Source organism: Octodon degus, unplaced genomic scaffold, assembly GCF_000260255.1.
Source record: "Octodon degus isolate 3935 unplaced genomic scaffold, OctDeg1.0 scaffold00130, whole genome shotgun sequence".
Classification (NCBI taxonomy): domain Eukaryota; kingdom Metazoa; phylum Chordata; class Mammalia; order Rodentia; family Octodontidae; genus Octodon; species Octodon degus.
Window position 1 is genome coordinate 679,635 of NW_004524706.1, and position 10,917 is coordinate 690,551.

Here is a 10,917-nt window from a genome sequence, read left to right on the forward strand (position 1 = left end):
CTTGCCTCAGTCAGGTTTAGGGCTGATGACCTGGCAACCGCCAGCTGCCTCCCCTTCCTGCTGTTTACTGCGCCTCCCTCCTTCTCTTGACTCCCCCATCCTTCTTGGCCCCCTGAAGATTCTGTGCTGTACAGCCTTTGCAGCTGCTATTCCTTCTGTAGGGAGTTGCTTTTCCTGAAGACACCTGTGAGGCTCATTCTCATTTCCTTCCATCTAAAAGGGAGACTGCTCCTAGCTGCTGCCTCCCCTAAAAATTTCTGGGCTCCTCAACATCCCCCCCCCATGCTTACCTGATGGGTTCACCATGCAGAGATTTGTCTTTTTCCCGTTGTGTGGAAGCTCCAGACTCAGGGACCTGCCTGTCTTATGCAATCTTAGTTCGTAGAATGACTCCTAGCTGATTGAGAGCCAGCTCAATGGTCATCTGTGAACAAATGACTGGATTCCAGCCAGCTCCCTCCCCCATATCACAGTCATTTTTATTCTACTTTTTTAAAAAAAGTATGTATTTGGTACAAGGTTTTGCTATACAGCTCGGACTTGTAGTGATTTTCCTGTTTCAGCCTTCCCAGCACTGGAATTACAGGCAGGACCGACCTGGCAAGAGGTACCGAGGATGGGGGATAGAGAATAGGGGTGGGGGATTGAACTCTGGTCCTTGCACTTGTCAGGCAGATGCTTAGACCACTGAGCTATCTCCCTGGCCCTTAATACTTTTTAAAGACACTCTGTAGTCCCTTAGCCAGCACCCTGGTTCAGACTGCACCATTCCCCTTGACTTCTGTAACTGTTAATCCACATCCTCCCCCCTTACCTGTTCCCCTAGGCCAGCATGGTGAAACTTTTAGAGATTTCAGTGATAATAAACAGCTCATTGTGGCATGCTTGCCATAGATTCACTGACTTAGGCTCTTACCACAACCATTTAAAACGTTACTTTTTAAAAAGTCTTACTCTTTTTTTAAAAAAAAATCTTTTTAAAAATGTATTTAGTACAGGATTCCTGAAGTCTACAGGGTCTCACTACACCGATCGGACTTACAGTGATCCTTCTGTTTTCAGCCTCCCAAGTGCTGGGATTACAGGCATGGACCACTGCACCCAGTCTCGGTAGTCAGCTCAGTGTGCCCCAGGGGCGGGGCCAGCATGGCACGTGGGGGAACGAACCTTGTTGCTGCGTTCTGCCTAAGCAGGTGCTTTAGTCTGCTGAGCTATCTGGCTGGCCCTTAAAATGTTAATCTTTATGTTTTCCCCATATATTATATATTACGAATGAGAAACAGACACTGATAAATAAAACGAAGGGGGAGATTCTATTCATATTCCTACCACTTAGAGATAAGCATGATTTTCATTTCAAGTGTTTTTCAGTGTACAAACTGACATTTCTTACATATAGCTGCATTTTTACTGTCAGATTAATATCCTACTTCGAAAAACTGGAATCATAGAAGCTGATGTGCCATTTGAATCATGTTATTTAACCTTTTTTTAAAAAAAATTTTATTTATTTGTGTGTGTGTGTGTGTGTGTCCAGCTCAGCCCACCAGGGGGCGGGGCTGGCTGGCATGTGGTGCTGGGGGATTGAACCGCAGTCCCTGTGCTTTGCTAAGCTTGTTCTAAGTAAGTGCTTTAGACCACTAAGCCATCTCACCAGCCCTTATTTAACCTTGTGATGCCTCACTTGTAAAGTGGGAATGGTGTTAATGCCCCATCCCATAGCAGGTGGAAGTGGATTTGGTATGTACTCAATAGTTTTTGCACTACTGGGGATCGAACTTGGCACCTTGCACTTGCCAGGTAGGTGTTTATGCTGCTGAGCTATCTCCCTGGCCTCAATAACATTATTATTGCTGCTGCTGAGTGCATGAGCTGTCTGCAGCAGGCACCCTTGCAGGCACATCCCATGCACACTCTCAGGGAATCTACCCAACCACCCAGGAAGCTGGTGCTCTAATAACACAGTATCCTAACCAGGAGGCTCCAGGGGCTTCACAGAGGGGAGAGAAGGCAAAGCTGGCCCTGGCTCTGCCAGGCTTACAAGAGTCAATGCTGTTACTGTCCATCGCACACTTAATGCTAATAACAATAGCTGGTCCCCAGCCTGCCTGTGCCCGGTGCTAAGTAAGGTCTGCATGTGCACATATGCTCCTCACCGAGCCTGTGTTCACAGCCCACAGCCCAGTCTGTGCGTGGCTTGATGGATCAATTAGGGAATGCCGTTATCATCCCGCGGCTCCTGATTGGCTGCGCATCAGCTCACGCTGGAGCAGCCTGGAAGCTGGGGCTGTGTGCAGTTGCTGGCCGCATTTGCTTTGTTTATTGTAACAATGGTTGCTTCTCAAGGTGTGTTCGCGATGGTGCTGGCGGTGACGGAAGTAGGAAGACCGGCGTGCTGGCAGAAAATCTAGACGTAAGCGAAGCTCGGGAATGCTCAGAGGTGTTTAACTTTCATAGCTGTACACATATTGCTATGACAAACACCTTTACTATTAAGATATCAACAAGAAAAATGACTGCAGTTGCTAGACTGAAAATATCTAACCTAAGCACATTTTCACAGTCATTTTTATGATTAATTTCAAAACAACAACAATAATAATAACCACCTCGGATAACATTTATGAGCTTACCACTGTATGTGTCAGGCTTTATGCCAAGAGCATTATATACATCATCTATTCAGTCATTAAAACAAGCCTCTTTATTACTGGATCCATTATACAGACAGGAAAGTTAAGGCTTAGGGAGATGAGGCAATTGCTCAATGTCCTGCAGAAAGAAGCTGTGCTGGGCCCAAATGTGTGCAGTCTGGCTTGAACCAGAAGCCGCAGTCATTCTGCTCTCCTACTGGACTGTTGACGAGGTGAGAGTTCGTTCTTATTTATTTATTTGGTGGAACCAGGGATTGAACTCAGGCCCTTGCACTTACCAGGGAAGCACTTATTCTACTGAGCCATCTCCCCGGCCCCCGAGTTCTTTTATTTTTAGTCTTTTATTTCTTTATTTATTTGGTACGGGGTCTCATATGCAGCTCAGACTCCTAGTGATGCTCCTGTCTTAGCCTCCCCAGCGCTGGGATTATAGGGGTGCGCCAACACACTTGGTTTGAGTGCCCAGATTGCGTGCCCAGGGTTCCAGGGTTGGCACAGCTTGTGGTACTGGGGATTGAACCCGGGTCTTTACACTTACCAGGCAGGTGCTTAGACCGCTGAGCTATCTCCACAGCCCCGTGAGATTTCTGAGATCTATGGTTATTACATGATGCTCCTGTCATCTTATTTAGTTTTCCTACCAATCCTGGGGGAAAGTTACTTTGTCATTTCTCAGTGAAGGCCAGGCACAGTGATAGCAAGGAAGCTGGGTTTGCAAAGTTACACAACCAGTAAGTGGCTGAGCTTGAGCCCCAAGTGATACCCAATGACCCCAGAGTTCTTGACCTCTCTGACTCAAGCCCTCGGTGCTTCCTTTTAGCTCCACGAAAATGTTCATCTGTGACTGACCACAGCTGTCACTCTAGGAGCACCTGTGCAGCCACGTGCCTACATCCCTAAGTAGAGGGTGAGCTCTGCAAGGGCCAGGTGCACAGAGTCTTGCTCACTACTGTGCCCCGCCACAGAGTAGAAGCCCAGTTAACATTTGTGGGTTGAATGAATGAAGAATAGGTCTTCTAAGGCTCAGAGCCCGACCTGGTGAGTTTCAGGCACACACTCCAGCTCCCTCAGCCCCACCAAGGCAGGTTCTGAGGCTCAGGACTTGGTGTTCAGCCGCGCTTGACCTCAGGAGCCACAGAAGGACGCCAGTGCCTGAGCCTCCCAGCAGGCAGGGCTGGAATCCCCCTAGCCCAGAGCCTTGTCTCTCAAGGTATAGATAATGTTGAGGGGCTATGTGCACCCACGCCCCCTTCTTACTGGCAGAAAAGGCCCGGTTGTAAAAAAAAAAATTTATTTTTTAACTGGCACATAGAATATATTTTACTTTTAACCGGACAGAGTAATTGTTCATAATTATGGGGTACAGTGTGATATTTCAACTCATGTATACAATGTGTAATGATCAGATTGAGGTAATTGGCACATCTATTAGCTCAGATGTTTATCTTTTCTTTGACTTGAGGTTGTGCAAAATTCTTTCTACTAGCTATTTTGAGGTACTGTATATAATTGTCAATTTTAGTTTTCCTCCAATTACACCCCTGTACTGATTGGAAAGATAGGTTCAAGTCCATCCTAGGTAACTTAGTCACTCAGCAAGAATCTCTCTTTTCTCTCCCCCTTTGGTACTTGGCATTGAACTAAGGACCTTGTGCTTTTCAGGCAGGAACTTAAGTCACTGAGCTATATCACTAACCCTGTTGCACTGATTAACTATTCTCTTTTCTTCTCCAAAGCCTTTCCAGTTCTGATAACCACTATTCTGTTTTCACTTTCTTCTTCTTCTCCTCCTCCTTCCTCTTCTCTTCCTCTTTTTTTTTTTTTTTAAACAAGATCTTGCTGTGTAGCCCAGGCTGATCTCACACTCGTGGCAATCCTCCTGCCTTAGTCTCCCAAGTGCTGAGATTATAGGCACGCACCATCATACCTGGCTGTTGTCTACTTCTTTAAATTAACATTTTGGGTTCTACACATAAATGAAAACATGTATTACTTGTCTTTCTGTGCTTGACTTAACACGATGTCCTCCAGCTCCATCCATGTTGCTATGCAAGACAGAATTTAATTCTTTTCATGGCTGGGTGATACTCCACTGGGCACAGCATATTACTTTATTACCTTATTTGTCAATGAGCACTGAGTTCGATCCCTCCTTTTAGCCATTGTGAATGGCAATAAACATGAGAATGCAGATACTTCTGCAGCACACTGACTTCAATTCCTTGAAATCTATACCCGGTAGTGTGATTACCGGATCAATTCTGCTGCTGGCTTTTTGAGGAACCTGCACCGTTTTCCATAATAGCTGCACTAATATACATTTCCACCAACAGTATGTGAGTTTCTCAGGAAAGGCCAAGGATCTATGGTCAAGCCCTCTCTAGACTAAACTCTAAGAGGACAGATCCCTCATCAGGCCTGAAACACAAATCATGATTGGTCTAAGCTGGTCAGGTTATTATATCATCTTTGCCAGATATTGGTTAAGTGAAAGGCACTTGATACAATCCTGGCCAATAGGCCTGAAGGAAAGCCTGATGGGGCAGCTTCTGGTGAAGCTTTGCTTCCTTTTTCTGCTGTGGAAGAGGAAGCACCTTCCTCACAGAACACTGTTCTGTGCCTGAGGGGAGGCACTGCAGCATCCTTCTCAGGACCATGAGGCAAGACACTGAGAACACAAAGGCAGCTGAGGCTTCTTTGAACATAATGCTAAAGCACTGAATCTTCAAACCTCAGCACTTTCTCTCTCATTATTAAATGAGAAGGCAAACTCTATATTTATTTTATTTTATTTTTTAAAATTTGTTCAATTTCTTTCTTTTTTTTCCATAATTTTATTGAGAAACAAATAGCAATGAGACAGTTTCAAACCAAATTGGTAGGACAGTTTCAATAACTAACACATTGCAAACTCTATATTTAGATGGGCTTTCTGTTCTTTGTTTCTCAAAGCCTCCTGGATGGCGCACGGGGAGCCTCTGGCTTCGTGGCATTTGTTTGAGTTGTTTAAGTGCTTCTCTGTGATTCGGTCCCTCATTTCACGATGATGAGGGGTAGAGACTGGAAACTAACGTTTGTGAGGCCTCTGCTACAAGTGCCCTGCCTGCCTTCTTCCGCTCAGTGGCTGCAAGTACCCCAACCCTTTCCATGTCCTGACAGGGCAGCTGGAGTACAGTCACATTAGGTGGCTTGCCCCGGGGCCACACACTGAGGTTCCCTACTCTCCACAAGATGAAACCTAAACTTATTGTGGCATTCTGTGCCCCTCCAGACCCTTGTGCTGTTTGGGATTTCCTTTAGAAGTGGCTTGCCAGTTAAGCTTATGCCAGGTCCTTCTTGCCTCTAGCAGAGAATTGGATGAGACAAGCTAAAAATGATGCCAAAGTTTATTGGAGAAGTGAGGGGCTAGGGCTGGTGAGATGGCTCAGTGGTCTAAAGCACCTACTTAGAACAAGCTTAGCAAAGCACAGGGACCATGGTTCAATCCCCCAGCACCACATACCAGCCAGCCCCGTCCCCTGGTGGGCTGAGCTGGCCACACACACACACACACACACACATAAATAAATAAAATTAAAAAAAAAAAGAAGTGAGGGGCTAAGGGATAAGGGAAAACTAGCTTTGTAGAGTGAACACAAGCCAAACAAGAGGGAAAAGGATAAAAAGCAAAAATAAAAGTATATCCTGTGTCGGGGAGGTGCAGCGTGGGCCACCATGAAAAGTCACCAGCAGGCTCCTCCTGGCGGTGTCTGTGTCCTTTTATGTGGACACATCTCATATGCCCACAAACCAGGCCCTGAGAGCTATTGGCACTGTCCTGGGATCTTGTACAGGTCCTGCTTACGGCTCTGCCCAGCTTTGCCACACCCTGTTTCCTGCATCTCTCGGTCCTTTTCACATTCCTCATCTCCAGATCTTGCCACTCCGCACTGCTTACCTCACTCCACCAGCCAGGCCAATTTTGTTTTGAGTCCCACACGTGTGAGCTTTGTTCTTGTGGCTCCCCCTGCCTATAACACTTTATTTCCTTTCAGCCTGACCAAGTACAATACATATTATTTGCGCTCTCTCTGTCTCTCTCTTTGTCTTTCTCTCTGTCTTTCTCTTTGTCTCTCTCTGTCTTCATCTCTGTCTCTCTTTCTCTCTCTCTCTTTCTCTCTCTGTCTCTTTCTCTGCCTGCCTCTCTTCTGCTCTGTCTTCCTTCCTTCCTTCCTTCCTTCCTTCCTTCCTTCCTTCCTTCCTTCCTTCCTTCCTTCTTTTTTCCATCCTTCCTGGTACTGGGGCTGAACCCAAGCAATGCCCTACTACTGAGCCATATCCCCTGCTCCCAATTCATCATTCAGTTATTCACTGTGCTGTCGCCTTCTCTCAGAAGCCCTTCTGACCACTCAGGATGGCTCCAGCTGCCCTTCCTTGCATGCACACAGTTCCCCACTGTTAAGGTTTGTACCTAGATGTCTTCCCAACCTCAAAGCCTCACGTAGTCATAGGTTGGGCTTTCTGCAGATGGCTAGATCTAGGGTGCATGGTGCTGGGATTAAGGATGTGATGCTGGGATTAAAGATACCCCATCCTAGGTATGAGTGCTACCTGCTCTCGATGGACTATGAGGGACAAAAAGAAGGCTGCTTGCTGCCTCTGTTATTTTGCTACTTGTTTACTGCTGCCACCTCGGTGCTCTGTGATGCCCTTCGGCCATGCTACTCTGCTTTGGAGCCGGTCAGCTATGGACTGAAGCCTGTCCAAACTGTGAGCTGGAATAAACCTTTCCTCCTTTAATTTCAGGTGTTGGGTGTTTTGTCTCAGCAGCCCAGAAAGTAATTAGGATACCCACATCCCCACCATTCTCACTTCACACTGGAGGCTGTCTTCTCACCAGACCATCAGCTTCTGGAGACCTCCAAGGCTTCGAGCCCGAAGCATGAACTCTGGTGTCAGGGTGTGACCACCAGTCCCACTGCCGCCTAGTGCCCACTGCATATGGTACTAAACAGCACTCTCTTGGCTTTCTGTACTCACTTTTATCCCCTGTAAAATGGAAATATTTAATAGTTTTCCAATTGCTGCATATATTTAATAGTTGTACCATTGTTATGGGGATTAAATAAGTTTGTGTAGGCAAAATACTCAGGATGGTGTCTGGCATATAGGAATTATAAATCAAGTCTTGCTTGGTTTTTTTTTTTTTTTTTTTCTTATTATCTCTGTGCTTAAAGTGTGCATGGACTCTATCAGATACTTGGCAAGTGTTTGTTGAAAGAATAGAGTGGTGAAACTCGGATAACCCAGAACTCATTCTCTGGGGTCCTGATGTGACCTTAAGTCCAACACTGTTGAAGTTCTTAAATCAGACACCCTTAGGCTCAAATCCTGGCTGTGGAGCCTTGAACAAGTTGTTTTGTCTCCCTGCCCCTCCATCCCATCATCTGTGAAGGAAAAAACCCGTACCTCCTGGGGAAGACTGTTATGTCTACACAAGATTCAGCTGGCTCCAAGCCCAGCTTCGAGTAAGCAGCAAGAGGTCAAAAGCCTTCAGCTTCCTCCCGCCCCCTGTCTCTTCCAGGTCATCATTTTTGCTAAGGGCCACATCAGAAGGAAGAACTTTAGGAAATTGGCTTCTGTCCACTTAAAATCTCAAAGGATAAAGTAGTCTTTGTGGTTTAAAGACCCCCTTCTCCAGCTTGTACTGTCTAGTGCCCCACCATCCGGGGCCTTTGAACTCACTAGGCTTTGGCAGAAAGCAGGCACCCCACAGCACAGAGAGGGGATGGAGATGGCCCTCCCCACAGGCTCCCTGTTGAGTGAGAGGAAACAGGAGGAACTGAGGGGTCCAGGACAAGGGAATGTTGTGGTTCAGATGCTGGTCTTGACTTGTCCATAGTCTGCCTGTGTGGCCTAGACCAAGGCCTGTGCCACCATTGTCCTCATCTGCCCAATGGGGTTGGGCCCTGTGACCTGGGCAGTACTTCCTGAGGAGCCTTTCTGAGGCGCAGGAACTAGGGCCCCTGGGCTTCCAGGGAGATCAAAGGTTGGGTTCCCAGAGGGGTCCCACAGCTGCCTGCCCTCTGAGCAGCTCCTAGCTTCCTGTCCTGCTTAGAGCACACTGTGCAGCCCTGGGAACAGCTGAGACCTCTGCTGAGGTCAGACACTGGACCTCCCCATTCTCTGCTCCGGTCCTGGGTCACAGGTTCAAGATTCTTGATTGATTTTCTTCTGTAAGCCGCCTATAAAGGAGGCACTATACTGTGGCATCTTTAAGTTGCATTCGTAGGCCATGCTGTCTATACCTGAGGACACTGGGGAACCTCCCCAGACTCTATATGGCTGATGGAATCTTTTCACTGTCATCGTCTGGCCTGGGAGGCCCCATGACACCTGCTTTGCCTGGCTTCCCATCCTAAATCCCAGCTGGCTCATCTCTCCATGTCCTGAGCAGTGTTTCCTTTACAGCTTTGCAAAAGCAATCCCTGCCCCTTCCCACTCCACCTCCCAGGTACCCAAGTTCAAAGAGAGAATCAGTCCATTCTTAGGTTGTCTCAGGGAGATATTATCACCATCTTCACTCATCTGGTGGAACAAACAGAGAAAACCTCTAGAGATGCAGAGATGCAGAGCTCCTACTAGTTCTCCAGCCAGCTCCAGACTGAACCTAGTCCAGGACCTGCCTCCCCTCCCAAATCCAATGGCCCACTAAAGAAACAAATGACTCGGGGCTGGTGAGATAGCTCAGTGGTCTAAAGCACCTAACTTAGAACAAGCTTAGCAAAGCACAGGGACCTCGGTTCAATCCCCCAGCACCACATGCCAGCCCGCCCCGCCCCCTGGTGGGCTGAGCTGCCCCCCCATAAATAAATAAAATTAAAAAAAAAAAGAAACAAATGACTCTTGAAAGGATGTAAGGCTAGTTTTAGTCAGGACCATCACCATAGATGCGAGCCACTACAATGGGATTTTGCAATTGGGGAAAGAGGTTGACTTCACCTATATAGTAAGGAAAAATGGGAATTTATAGCCAAGGAGTAGGGTGGGATCAATGGATGGAAAATTATGAAGTGGGGACCCTGACTAAACCAGTTTCATAGTATTATTGTTGAAGACAGGCAGGGTAATCAGATACCACCTTGTATTACTGGGAGCTGGTAGAAGATGAGGAACTGATTGGATGTGAAGGGAGGACAGATGTCAAGGTTAGAGAACTCCTGCTAAATGAATTTAGCAGGGTTCCTGTGAAACTGGGTTTACAACAAAATACACAAAGATGCCTAGGAGGAGATTCAAGAACTTGACTAAAGTTTGGTCAAGCAGAGAATCTTTGTTAGCTCTGTCCAGGCGAAAGCCCCCCTCTCATTCAGTTGTTTAAGATTCTTCAGGTTTCACAGAACAGAAAAGCAACTGGAAGAAGCTCATGTTAAAAAGGAAGTCGTGGAAGTATTAAAAAGATGTTAAGGCAGATCTTAGAGTTAGGCTCAGGAGCTAGACTGTGTGTGTGGAGATTGTTACAGACACTGACTGGGCCACTGCCTAGCCATGTAGCTTGCAGCAAGTGAGGTCACCTTTTGCTACCTCAGTTTTCCTTATATATAGGACAGAGCTTACAGTAATACCTCCTTTGTTGGGTTATTGAGTGGAGTCAGTGAACTAGGACAAAGAAGGTAGCTCAAAGTAAAAAAGATAATTCGTATCGTGACCCAGTACATGCATAAATGTAAAACACAAGTCTACAAAATAACATTTATCCATACTGTGGGTGATATGTGCTGATATTTTCTGTGCTAGTTTAGTCTGGTCTAGGGAAACCCATTTTGTTTATTTTAAAATGTTAGTACCCACCTCCTATAAAGATTTCATGACTATTCCTCTCCCTTTCATAGGTTATGGTTTAAGTCTGAAAATTATTAATGTCTGTTAGGAGTTTTTAAAAGTACCTGGTACATCATAAGTCTTAGTAATTATTAACTATTCTTACTGTGGTTGTTATTAGGACCTGACAGAACAGTACTAGCAAAGGATGCCTTGATTCCAGCAGGTACTTCAGGATAACCAGATGTCTCTTCCCAGCTTCTGTCTCTCACTCGGCTTCTCTCTGGCTGTCAGCATCCTTCTTACGCTGGCTAGCTCCACTCAGGAGGAGCCAAAGCCGCAGGCTTCTCTGCAAAACCCAGGGCATAGGAAGGAAGCTGACACCCAGTAGAAGCCGAGGTGAGGGACAGAGGCAGGAGAGAAACTCTTGGTTATCCTGAAATACCTGCTGGGATCAAGCTGT